Source organism: Microtus oregoni, unplaced genomic scaffold, assembly GCF_018167655.1.
Source record: "Microtus oregoni isolate MIOR12 unplaced genomic scaffold, Mior012 000040F_ref0000088, whole genome shotgun sequence".
Lineage (NCBI taxonomy): Eukaryota > Metazoa > Chordata > Mammalia > Rodentia > Cricetidae > Microtus > Microtus oregoni.
This window is the reverse complement of record NW_024543207.1, coordinates 19,739,045-19,752,898: the sequence shown is the minus strand read 5'-3', so window position 1 is coordinate 19,752,898 and position 13,854 is coordinate 19,739,045.

The following is a 13,854-nucleotide window of genomic DNA, read 5'->3' as shown; positions in this document are numbered from 1 at the left end:
GGAAGGAAGGAAGGAAGGAAGGAAGCCTTTGAGTTATTGCTGTGTGTGCATTCACAATTAATGGACCAGCAGTTTCAGCATGGTAGTTTTCGGAGGCCTAGATTCCTAAAGAAAACTTACTCTCCCTCCTCCATACGCCATCCAAAACCAATAGCTTCCCATCTGCCAATAGTTTCATAAGTCCCTCCCCGTCCATACCAGGGTCTTGGGCAGGTCTTTTACATGCTGTCTTAGCTGCCATGAGCTCATGTGTGCAGCAGTCTTGTTAGGTCCAAATGTCTAGCAAATGCTTCACTGCCGATCCATGCAACCTTGGGCTTTACAATCTTTCTGCTGCCTCTTGCTCCATGAGCCTTGGGGAGGAAAAATACAATATAGGAATTACATTTAGAGCTGAGCATTCCACGGGCTCTTATTCTTTACACCTTGGCCAGGAGTGTCTCTCTATTATTCTCCGTCTATTGCAAAAGAAGTTTCTCCAGTGAGGGTTGAAGGAGTCACTGAGATGTGGGTATAAAGTCAAGAAGTTAAGAGCAGTTTATTACTGTGTCCATTTAGCAGGAAATTAGTGCTCAGTTCTCCCCAGGGCCGGTGACATAGCCAGTCATAGGGGTCTGATTTACTCAACAATACCAAGCATGAATTCTGTGTTGCGGAGTGAGCTTTAAATCCGATCAGAAAGTGGCTGGTTACTTCTGTAACACTGAGAAGCACTGAGCTTAAGTAACCTCAGAGGCACTTTGAGGGGGAGGAAAGGCCTCCTGTTGTGTCCTGCTCCACAGCCTCTCCCCTGCCTGGGAATTCCAGAATGTCCGCTGAGAAATAGTGGAATGTCCCAAAGTGTCATCCTTGAGAATATTTGTACTTCGAGTATATACTGTGGGAACTCAACAGGGCTAGAAATAGGAGATAATAGTTGAAAGACAAAAAAATGCATATTTCAGTAAATAGAAATTCTATGTACCCCCAGCTTCATCTTCAGTAAACCAAATATAAGAACATTCTATTGAAGAAGAAAAAAAAAAACCTCGCAGGAGATAGCATGACAATAATGGAGAACAAATCTCCACAAACTGATTTCTTGTTGAGGTTCACATCAGTGGAAGCCAAAGACCTGCCTTCTCTGCTGCCACAGGGGCAGCCACACCTGCCCAGCGGGGATCAATGGAGAACTGTGTGCACATCACCAGGGTAACCGCGGGGCCTTTGTCAGCTCCAACTGCCAGCCACTAATCTCTACCCACACTTCCCAGTCACCAGCTTCTCTCCACCTCACCTGCCAGTCACTAACATCTGCCCAATCCACCTGTCAATCACAAACCTCCACCACAAATACACATGTATTACTCACTAACGCCAGTCCACCTCCCCTGCCAGCCATTGGCCTGTGGCCACTCACCTCTGCATGGCAGATTAAAAACTGAACGTCATTCCCAGTGTGCATAGATAAATGGGACTTTGTGCGTTCTCCATATTCGAATTCTCCACAAGTCTCAATTGCTTGGCTAATTATAGTACTCAGAGAAAATCAAACTTAGCCCTATGTTATAAATACATTTATCTCTTAATTCAAAACAACGTTTCCAGTCCCCGCTATGCAGCTCATCCTATTGTTTCCATCTTGCTCAAGCTAGTGACTGGGTTTTGAGACTAGAAGCCTTATGGTCTCCTCAGGCCATTGCAGAGCTAGCATGAGGGTTTCCTCAAGATCAGTTGCCTAGGCTGAGAATTCAGTGCCCTCTTAGGCCACCTCCTTTCTAGACCTCTCAGGCTCCTTTGGGTACTCCCACCTGAGGGTGACACACTTTCTCTCCAGCAGACATCTGACCCTCCCAGCAAGGCACCCAGATCACAGTTCACCTACGCCTTCCTTGGAGAGGAGCCCCTTGACTGACGACAGGCCTTGGGAGCAGCAGTCTGTGGACTCAGTTCCCAAAGTTGACTGGCCATGATACCAGAAAGAATCCATTAACATTCGCACATAGAGATTTTGGGGGGAGGGTATACATTTTTATCAGCCAAAGGTCCTAAATAACAGCTCATAACACACACACACACACACACACACACACACACACTTAGCACTTCCTACTTTGAATGATTAAATAATTGAAGGATGGAGGACAGGAGATCTGTCCTTACTCTCTAAGCCCAAGAATTGTCACTTATTTTCTTGAGAGACTGTTGTGAGATAATGCTCTTATACACTGTAAAGATTTGTCACTTGTATTGGTTTAATAAAATGCTGATTGGCCAGTAGCCAGGCAGAAAGTATAGGCGGGGTCACCAGAGTAGGAGAACTCTGGGAAGAGAAAAGGCAGAGAGTCAGTCACCAGCCAGAAGCAGAGGAAGCAAGATGAAAATGTCTTACTGAAAAAAGATAGCAAGTCATGGGGCTAAACATAGATAAGAATTACAGGTTAATTTAATTTGTAAGAGCTAGTTAATAATATGCCTGAGCTAATAGGTCAAACAATTTATAATTAATATAAACGTCTGTGTGTTTCTTTGGGACAGAACAGCTCTGTGGCTGGGTGAAACAGAAACTTCCACCTACAAAACAGGCATACTGAAATAAAGATAGAGAGAGAGAGAAAGAGAGAGAGACAGAGAGAGAGAGAGAGAGAGACAGAGAGACAGAGAGACCCCATACTTGGTTGCTGTTTTTGCCTAAGTTGTTCTATTATCAGCAAAGACTTAGGAGTCAGATATTGGGGTAAAAACCTGATATATCAAAGAAGTGGCAGAAGGGCAACCAGCTGACTTTCCCCCTTTTTACTGGAGACCTAGCAAAGCAAACCTCTCCATATGTACCAGGCAAAAAAAAAAAAAGACCAAGAATCTCTAAGTCTCTCCATATTCCTTCCTGTGCCTCTCTATCCATCTTCCTAGGTCCTCCATCCTCTTTGCGGCTAATTCTTGTCAACTAGTTACTGGTTCTGCCTTCTGATCCAAGGTTAATTTTACTAACACAATCTAGGAGCTTCATAACACAATCAACTATCTCATGACACTTGGTCAGCTCGTCCACATATGCACAAGAGATAATCACTGATGCCCTTATGAAAGGGAGGCAAAAGGATCTGGCCCTAAAACAAGGGATGCAGATTGGCCACTGGGCACTTCTAAAGGCCACAAACAGTATTTCCTTGGAGCCCCTGGGAACACTTGTATTTCAGTGGCATGACATTTGTTGAACCTCTGGCTTGTGGAACTGTTAGGGAATGAATGCGTCTCTTACAATCCCTGGAGATCTCCCTGTTTGTTACTGCATTCCTGGGAAGCAGAAGTCAAGAGTGTATGTAGTCCTCTGGATGACTGCATGGACTTCTATTCTGATCTCTAGTAGTTCTGAAGTGTAGAAACTGAAACACAGGGAGTCCCAGAGCCAAGACCGACACTCAAGCCATCTGCTACAAAACATTTGAGAACTTGGTGGAGGAAACTCAGAGCCATATCTGGGACTGTTGTAGAATTCATTCTGTGTGTTCACATACTTTTGAATATTTAAGACTACATAAGCAAGCTCATATAAATCTTTGGTGGTTCTCCAGATGCCTCAACCAGCCATAGCATCCTGTTGAGAAGCATGGATTAATTTGTCATTTCTGTATAGAGGAAGAGCAGGCACATTGGAGAGATTTGGTGGGCTGATATTGTAACAAATGACATATTGTGCCTTTAGCTGGCAGAGTGTCAGGGTGTAGGACACCCACAGAGTTTAGTAGACCCTTGGGAACACAAACATCATCCAACCACCAATGGAGCTTCACCCATTAAAGAAACATCTGCTTACTTAGTATTGCCTTATCTCAACCCATGGTCCCACAGACACAGACTTCTCCTTGTAAAAGCCCAACACACATATAGAGGAACAATGTTCACTTTGTAGTTTCCAGGCTCATAGGGAGTGCGCTAACCAGAACTGTCTGTAGAGACACAAGTCATTAGACACAGCCCATGAAGGCTACTCATACACCCAGTAGGGATTACTGACCATGAACTTTACGACATCACGGGTGATGCTGTAGAGGGTGTATACATCATGAATGAAAATCCATCGAGCTGTAGGAATCCAGTGCACATTGGGAGCTGTATCAGAGAGGATCTCAAAGATGAAGGTAGACAGAGGGAGACATTTCTGACTGTACGAGTAGCCTGTGACACTTCACTGAAACCCTGGAGGACATCACAGAGAAGATGGTCTTCTCTGCCAGGCAGGCAGGCATTCATGCCTCAGACTTCTGCTTTGCTCTGAGTGTTGGATTAGAATCTGCCTGTGCTTGACTGCTCCAGTGTAGCCTTGGACAACTCTTGTCCCTTGACCTTGCCTCACTGTTGTTTTGGGTATCTTGGTTGTGCTCTTTGGAACCAAAGATTTTTTGTCAGAGGCCTAGTCAAGTATGCAAGCACCACAGGGGTGTAAAGTGGATCAGAACCCTTGAAGCTACACAGTATTTTCTCCCTGTACAGTCAGTTTACCTTGAAGATGATAAGGGCGAAATCTAGATGTCAGGAAATATGTAGATATAGAGTAGATCAGATGTAGATGTAGAGTAGATCAAATGTAGAGTAGATCAGATGTAGATGTAGAGTAGATCAGATGTAGATGTAGAGTAGATCAGATGTAGATGTGGGGTAGATCAGATGTAGAGTAGATCAGATGTAGATGTAGAGTAGATCAGATGTAGATGTAGAGTAGATCAGATGTAGAGTAGATCAGATGTAGAGTAGATCGGATGTAGATGTAGAGTAGATCAGATGTAGATGTAGATCAGATGTAGATGTAGAGTAGATCAGATGTAGAGTAGATCAGATGTAGATGTAGATGTAGATCAGATGTAGATGTAGAGTAGATCAGATGTAGATGTAGAGTAGATCAGAGGGCTTAACTCTGCTTCTCGCTCTAAAACATGAAGGTCCAATCTAACTGTATGGGTGTATGGATGATAGATTTCAGAAGAGGGAAGGGGGCAAGAGTATAGGTGGGGACAGGGGACAGAAATTAAATAATCTGCAGTTATTCATCATCCCACCAAAGAGATGCCAGCCCTTTGGGGACAGAGGAATGAAGTTCCAACCGTCTACACACTAACTCCCATGACAAAATCGGCTCCTCTCTGCTTGTCATGGGAGCAACTTGAAGACAGCCTGAAAGATATTGGCCTTTCTTTTTTAAATATAACATTTTATAATTTATTTGAGAACATTGTACATATTACATATTTTTATCATTTCAACCCTCACTCGTTCTCCTAACTTCCCCAAGATCCATCTTCCGCCCATTTCCAGCTTTGTCTGATAACCAAGAAAAGGGAAGAATTTTTTTTTTTAATGTCATAGTAGGTGACTTGATTTCAGACCTTTTCCATCATCCAGGTAGGATTCATTTTGTATAAAAGATAACAATGATTAAAGGATTCTGAGGTAAACTCAGTAATAGTTGAGGGGACGTGATCCCAAGTAGTAGAAGAACAATGAGGGAAATAGGATAAGTAAATGGACCTAGAATTCTTGGGCTTAGAAAGGATATGGGAAAATGAGAGTGACGTTGCCCAGTGCAGCTTCAAGAAGAATAACTTAGGAAGAGTGGTTTGTTTTCCGGTGTTTAGGTTGAGGATTCATAACATCCAGTTTGTTACGAATAGCATGTCACATATTTGAGAAAAATTGTTAAGGAGATTATGTAATCTACATTTCCACTAATTTCCTTTATTTTAATTACTGTATGATCAGCTACTTTCAAATTCTAGGAGATTTTTGGAGCTGGGAATCAATCTGCATTTGGTACGATGTTTGAGGGAGGCTGCTCAACTGTATCCATCATCTTGACAACAGAGGCACAGAAACTAGAGGAGTTGAGAAGCCTGGGTTTCAGTTAAGATACAAAACCTGAGTGGGTAAATTTCTCAGGAAATTATGTCTTGGTTATCAGAAGTCAATGAAAATTTTCATTTTCAAGAGATTTTTTTTTTGGCAGACAATTTTGTTCACAAAGAAACATGAACAATGGGGGCCTGAGTTCAGACCCCTAGCATCCATGTAAACTGGGGCTAGGTGGTACACCTGTCACCCAACACTGCTACACGGGAGGTGGAGACAGACAGCTCTCTATGCTCATTGGTCAGTTGTCCAGCCAATCTGTGAGTTCCAAATTTAGTGAGAGACTCTGTCTCAAAAAATAACCTGGAAAGTGATACAGGAAGGTATTTAGATATATATGTTCACACAAACATGCACACACACACACACACACACACACACACACACACACTCCCCAAAAACTAAAGAAAAGAAGTTTGATTTGTATAATAATTTCATCTGATCTCATAATTCGAATGCTTTCGTCCCTGTAGAATATCAAGAAAGAATTGACATGAACGACTTAAAAAATGGAAGCAGGATGAGCATTACCTATGAGCACTGAGGCTCCCACCAAGCCTGTCCACGGCATTAGGCACAGAATGGCTGTGGTGGCATTCGGACAAGACATACTTCCTGAAAATGGCTGCTCCCCACCATGCCTCACAGTGAGCAATGCAGAGTCTCTTCTCCCATCATTCCTGTGACTCTGATGGACGGTGTTTTCATTTGCGGAAGGCATTTGCAGTGAGACATGGTGTGGGGGAGAAGAGACTGACCTCACCACCCTGCTGTGCAGCTCCCGTCTCCAGCTGCAGAAAAGAGCCAGTCTGCTCCAGAGAGGCAGCCTTCATCCTTGAAGGCCCCTGCAACTGTTCCTCATGTAAAGCAACTGCTTGGGGGCTCCTGCTGTATTTTCAAATGACGTGTAATATTTTTCATCAAAACATTACACTTTTTAAGTTGTTTTAGATTCAGTAGTTTATCTATTCTATGCTCTATTCTAAGTCCTTTTTATATTAACTCAACCAATCCTTAGAATCGCCTGTGGGGGGATGGATAGGTAGGTAGGTAGATAGATAGATAGATAGATAGATAGATAGATAGATAGATAGGTGGGTGGGTGGATGGATAGATAGATGGATGGATGGGGAGAAGAGAAAGTGAGGGAGAGGGACAGGGAGGGAGGAGAGAGGAGAGGGAAGGAGACAGTCCTGGCTGGTATCCAGCACACAAGTGCTAGGATTTGGGTCTGAGTCCTGGTTTCATCATACCCATCACAGAGATGAGAAAATGAAGACTCCGCATGGGAGGTGAATATTTATCCAGGGCTATATCCTGTTCTCCATTTTTTATGTTTACCTGAAAAATATAAGCCAGTTTAGTATTACTTAACAATTTTCGTATGTCTAGCTAACAAATATAAATTAACTTAATTTAATATTACTTAATGATCGCAATAGATGTGTGTTTTGAATACATGACTAAATCTCACTTCTGAAACAAAACCTAAGACTTCTAAAATCGCCCTCAGTCCTGCTTCGTGAGTCAGACCCAGCAGGGTTAAACTCCAGTCTACGAGCAGGCTTTCTCGGGCTTAGTTCCTGAGTAGCCAGCCATCTTGTATTTTATTACTAAAATTCCTCCCCATGCTTCTGTCTTTCATGTATTATGTATGTCCTCTTACTCACTGTGGGGAGTTACTCCCGATACAGGGTGGAAGGCTGAGCTCAAGTTAGATATCACCAGGGAGGAACATTGTGGCTTAATACTGAATTTAAGTATTAATGTTAATGCTAAGATGAATTTTAGATAATTTCCAAGGTTCCCAGGCTTTATAATGTAGCTTCTTAGCAGGAATTTGACTTCGCTTTTCTGCCTCCTCTTCCCTTTCTGAGCCTTGAAAGTATTTTTGGAAGCATAAGCCCAGGATTTTACCAGCCTCGTTCATTCACACGCACATACGTGCTATGGTTATTTCGGGAACTGCCCTGGTCGTTCTAGGGTTTCATTAGGACCTAGCCTCTCAGTTATTGATCACTATTCATCCTTTAACGCTACACCTCCCAACAAGGAACACGTCCATGTGGAAATAATGGTGCCCAAGCAGGGGGTATACAAACAGGAGACACACAGGAATGGAGTGTGAGCTTAAGGGGTTCCAGGACGGAAGTGATGGTAAGACAGCCTGCCAGACCCATAAGAAAAACACAAACTCAGTGCTTCTGGAGAACTCTCTGTCTGATCAACAAAACAATAAAGGCACTTTTGTGCCTTCCACCAAAGGAGCTGTCGGGGGCAACAAGGACATCTCTGCAAGAGAAGCAGCAAGGTCTGGAGTTTTTATTCCAAACCAAGTTGTTGGTGGTTGGGATGGGAAGTAAATTGTTCACTATGCAGCCTTTACCCACGGTGTCCCTTCCTGACGGCATGTGACTTGAGCTCTGCCCCTATCCTGCATTCGAGAACACCTCCTTCTGCTCCTTAGGTACTCTAAGGGCGGTGGGGTGGGAACACCGCAGGGGTTTGTTGCTATATGTTTTAAATATTTTAACAAAAGTGTGAAATTGCAAAGAAACCTGAGATGACAATGGGGTGAAAATAGAATCATTTCTTTATTTAATACATATTTGCAGATCATAAGACCCAAATGTGCAGAAACTTTAAGTTCAAATTAGACAAGAGCTATGGAAAATCAATAAATAAACCTCAATAAAAGTCAAATAATATGAAAAATAAAAGCAGAGGAAAGACAACTTGATGTTAGTAGATAAAAGCCATGGACCAGCAGGGGCACTCAGCAAGGGACAGGATGTTGGTGTCTGCAGATGAGATCAGCACTCTGGCAGGTGCCATGCCATCTTTAGAAGAGCAGCAGAGACTGTCTACCACTGAATGGCTGAGGAGTAGAGGTGAGAGACTGAGAGAAGGTATGGAAACTATCACATTTCATATACCATGGTGCTGTAAGATACAATCCTGACAAATTTTCATAGAAGAAATACCCTTTCTAGGAAATATACATTTAAAAATGGCTTCAAGAAGAAGGAGGATGCCCATCCTAGTGGTTTATGCCTGAAAGTCCAGCACTTGGGGGCTATAGAAGGAGAGGAGTGATATTTGGCATAGCTGAGGCCACAAGCTCAGTCCTATCTCATAAGAGAATAAAATAAAGAGAAGGTAGAACTAGAGAGAGAAAGAAAAAAGAGAGAGAGAGAAGGGAAGGAGGAAGGGAGAGAGGAATGAAGAGAGGGAGGGAGGGAGCTCACTTTAACTATTTATAGTCTTTGTCACCAAATCAGCTCACAGTTTGACACACAAAGCTTCAACATATGGCGGCATGAGGTGCACACCTCAGCAGCTCACATTGATCTACTGCCGGCCAGCACCTGGAAATGGAGACCCCCCCTCAGCTCTCCCTGGAGAAGGTGATTGGAGGCTGAAATGGGAGCCGGACTCTATGGAGCTATTACAGCCCCAACGGAGTATGGTGCTGATCCCTCTTCAGCCCAATCCTGACTTCTTAGTCACTCAAATACAGAGCACACTCTCCAAAGGCTAGCCCATGTCTCAGGCCACTGAATGGGTAGCGTGGTGCCATGGTTTGAGCCTGAAATGTCCCTGCAAGTTCAGGTTCTGAGCACTAGTGAGTAGCCCTCTTCTAAAGCTGTATATGTTTTAGGAGTTAGCACCTGGATGGCAGAAGTGGGTCCCTGGGGAGAACCAGGGTTATCCCCAGCTCCAGTCTGTGTTCTCTGCTTCTGGTCCACACCACACAACAAACCTCTGCCTGTGTTCCCAGCACCATGCACTGTAGGCTCAGCTGAGCCTCTCTCGGTGAGGGACTGTTACCCTCTGGAACTGTGAGCCAACATCGGCCTTCTTTCCTTTAAGTTGCTGAGTCATAAAGGGACAAACACACACAGAGAACAGCAGCATCAATGTAGGAACAAACACACAGAGAAAATAGCACCATTGTAGGAACATAGGGAGACAGCAGCACCTATGCAAACATGTACAAGGATGAGGTTTGTAACAAAACTTAGTTGGCTGGAGGTGAAAAAAGCCACTCTTCTCTACCCTTCACGCCAACCTTCACTGGAAAGCCATAGTGTACATTCCCCTGCACCGGTACAGCTTGTGGGAATCACTTGGTCAGCCGAATGTGGCGGGGGGGGGGGGGGGGACAGTGTGACAGCCTCAGACTGAGACTGCTCGTGTCTCTCATGCAGCTTCTCCCAGGAAACATGGCAACCACCCCGACAACATTCCCATGCCAGCCTGCAGGGTAGGACCAGGAGCACGGGCCAACTGAAATACAAGAGTGTGAGCCAGATGATGTCCTAGGACCAGGAGCACGGGCCAACTGAAATACAAGAGTGTGAGCCAGATGCCCTCTTACTGGCAGCTCCTCCAATTCTGGTGGCTCCCGTGTGGCAGCCGCTGATTGACAGCCGTGACTGCCCAGTTCCCGTTACCTCTATGCCCAGGGGAATTAAGCAGGTGGGCTAAAGTCCCCACATTGGCGTACTATGGTCTTGGCTTAGAAGAGTTTTTACTTTCAAGGTGTCTTAGCAACAGCTCTGTTGTAGAGTCTACATTGTGGAAAGGGGAACGAGGCTATCACGACAGACACATGTAGAACGTCGGTACATTATTTCACGTGGGATAGTGGGCCTCACAACTTATGATGAAAACTTAGTCCAATAACTAAGATAGGAGAGGAAGAGGAAGTCCAGGGGATAAACACACAGGAAGGAGAAGGAACCCTGCAACCCAGAGTCCGATTGCAGCCTCTCCCCAGCTGGGAATCAACAATGGCTGCACAGTTCGTGTTTGCTGGGAAGGCTGTCAGCATGGACAATGCTCTTTTCACACGGAGCTGTTTCCAAACAACGTTAAAATAGCAATGGTCACAATTAGTGCCAGGTCTCATATGACCTTGAGTGTGGCCTTACTCCTTTCCCAGATAAGTTTTTTAAGAATCTCTTAATGAACATGTTACATTGAATCTGTCCCAACTTCCTGCACTCCCTTGTGACTTGGCTTTTTACCTTGTCTGCTATAACTCTATACTGTCCTCATGCTTCTTGGGAGCCACACTGTGAACTCGAATCCTAGCAGGACTTGAAAGATAATAGCTTCAGAACCTGCCAAACTCATGTATCACTAACATAAAGACAGTAAAGTGTGACCCTCATTTGGGACATGATTTCTTGCATATCCTGATCTTCTACAAGAACCTCCCTTTCCGTTAACCCTACCACCATACACACTTAAACCTATGTGTTAAAAAGAAAAACTTCTTTCATAAATTCGGCTTCAGGTTGTCACATCCTGAAATTCCTTTCTGCAGTGAAGTAATGAGTCCAAGCTTCACCTTACTGGAGGCCTCTGTCGGGACCACTGTGTGTCTCCTACTGCACCACTGCTTACATAACTAAACATTCTACACTTTTAACATAAATACTCATGCATTGACTAATATGCAGTTACTGTTATGGATAGTGTAATTGCGGGACAGTAGTATATATACAGTGTAAAGCATGTTTTGATCAGAGACACGCTTCATCATAGTTAGTCAGGGAGGAGGAACACAGAGTGCACAGAGTGGAACTCAAGCCCCAACGTCGTCTGTCCTCATTTTCCATTTTCCCTTCCTCTGCAGACTTTGTAAACTGTGACACCTCAAAGTGAAGAAGAACCAAAGACTCCTGGGATGTGGAGCAGCAGGTGGCAGGAATCCAGTATGGTTCCCCCGCCCCCATCCCAGCCATCAGTACAGTTCTGGTTTGCCCCGGAGACCCAGGGATCGCAATCCTATCGTCATTGCTCTGGTCAGGATAAACAGGGATCTTGACGTGATGTAGGCCTGGAGTAGGACTTTCCGTCTGGTGCCCCCTGATCTCCAAAGCAACACTTTCCTGTGTTCACAGGAAACCCTAATGGATAAGAAACAAAGGTCACAATGCTTATCTTCTCCCAGACTGAAATGCTAAATTTTCTTCCACAAAAAAAAGGTTATTTTAAATTCTTATTTCTTACTATGCTTAATTTTCATGGTAGAAGGAAATTCTATTTCCAGGCCTAGAACTCGCCCTCTAGTGGGGCAGAAAGAGTGGCTGGGGAAGAAGTGAAGCCTGGCCTGGTCCACCCTGCTTTGGGACACTGGAGCTATGTAGTATGTGGTGTGGGCCCCTGGCTGTTTTACCTCCTCTGTGGGACAGCTGCACGCCTGTGACTTGCAGTGGGGAGCCTGGATCTTCTCAGTCTTCCAAACAGCAAAGCTCCTCGGCAATGCCACATCCCTGTGCAGATGGGACGGTGCTCACCCAGGCTACACAGTGTGCCAAGCACTGACCCAAATACTTAAGAAAAGAATATGGACTGCAAACCTTTTCCAGCAGGACCTTCTATTAGAGTCCTCTTCGAGGATCTGCGACCACTGAGACCCCAGCTGTTGGGCTGACTTCTGTGTGGGGTGAAGCAGGAACCACAGTACGGCCTAAGCAGCCCCCATAGCATGCACACATGCACGCACACACACAGTGACACATACACATGCACACACACACGCACACACACACCCCTCTGTTAAGCCACTTGTGGGAATGGCAGTTTTGCCTTCTAGGTAACATGTCTCTGTCAACCTGTATTGCTTGGGTTCAAATCATACGTGCCTGACAAAGTCTAATGACTAAGCCGACCGCTGCTCTAAAATGCTGTTCCCATAAAATGTGGCTCTGCTTCTCCAGTCTGGAAAGGGTTAATCAGCATGGGAAAAAATTCAGCACCCTGTAGCTTCTTTACTCCAGATGCTTGCGTGAGATCGTTCTATTTTCTCTTTTCCATTCCCTTAAATGACTCTGTCCTATACCACTAAGAATGGGACTCATGGCCTCCCTCATGGTACACAAGTGTCGTGGAACACTGAGGTATGCCACCAGTCCTTCCCAAGGGTTTCTTAAATGAGCCCCTGCTGTCACGAGGGAGATGATGCCACTGTGATTAGAAGAAGCAATGCATTGGCATAAAGAAGCAATGGTCACAACCACTGGAATTAACTGCAGTCATAGACGGTTTGTAAATCCATGGGCCAACTTCCACAACACCTGTATTCCAAGCCAGGCAGCAAAGCGGATTCTATCCAGGCTGGACCATGCTGACCTGCTGCTTAACAGAGGTGACAGAATGCATTCTGCAGCACATCCAGAGCTGACTTCTCAGGGAGCTGCAAGATGAAGGGTCTTAGGGTCCTTGCCACATGTGTGCCCTGTGCTTTGAAGTGGGACATTTTTATATGAGAGCCATTCACATTCTGGTGTGGATTGTGTCTTCTCTCTATACATGTGGAAGAACTGTTCCCAGTATTACAGGCCACGCTCACTAAATGTGACCATTCAGTTCCACTCACCCATTTCAAGGAGGACCTGTATCTCACTGTTTGCCCTATTCTGCCCCCTTCTCTGTGGTTCCTCCTAAGACTGAGGGGTGGGTTACTTACTGAGACCTAGGACCTTCTGCTCTATACAGTCTCAATCCTTTTTTGTGCTGTCCCAGAGTCTGGTTCTAGGCTGATGACGAGACTCCTTGCACAGCCAAGGGAAATATCAGGAGCCCATCCTTGTACAGAGCTCAGCATCTTACTTCCCAGTGGAAACAGTCTCATTAGAACTGTGTTACATTGTAAGGGTGAACGTTTAATGTCACCCATTCATCCTTCTTTGTGACTGATGGAACTTGTGCATGAAAGGCCCAGACATCTCTACAGGACAGTCTGGCTCCCTCCATGTTACCAGGGACATGTCTGGGAATAATTAGAAACCCCACTTACCAAACCCATGAGGATCTGCACCCAGAGGAAAGATAAACTTCTCCTCTTTCTGGGGAACATTTTGGAGAACTCCAGGCACTGCCCACCTTAGTCTGTCTTTGCTAATGGGTGAGAGCAGGTACCCTGAGGTATAAACTAGAACAGACATATTCCTGGCA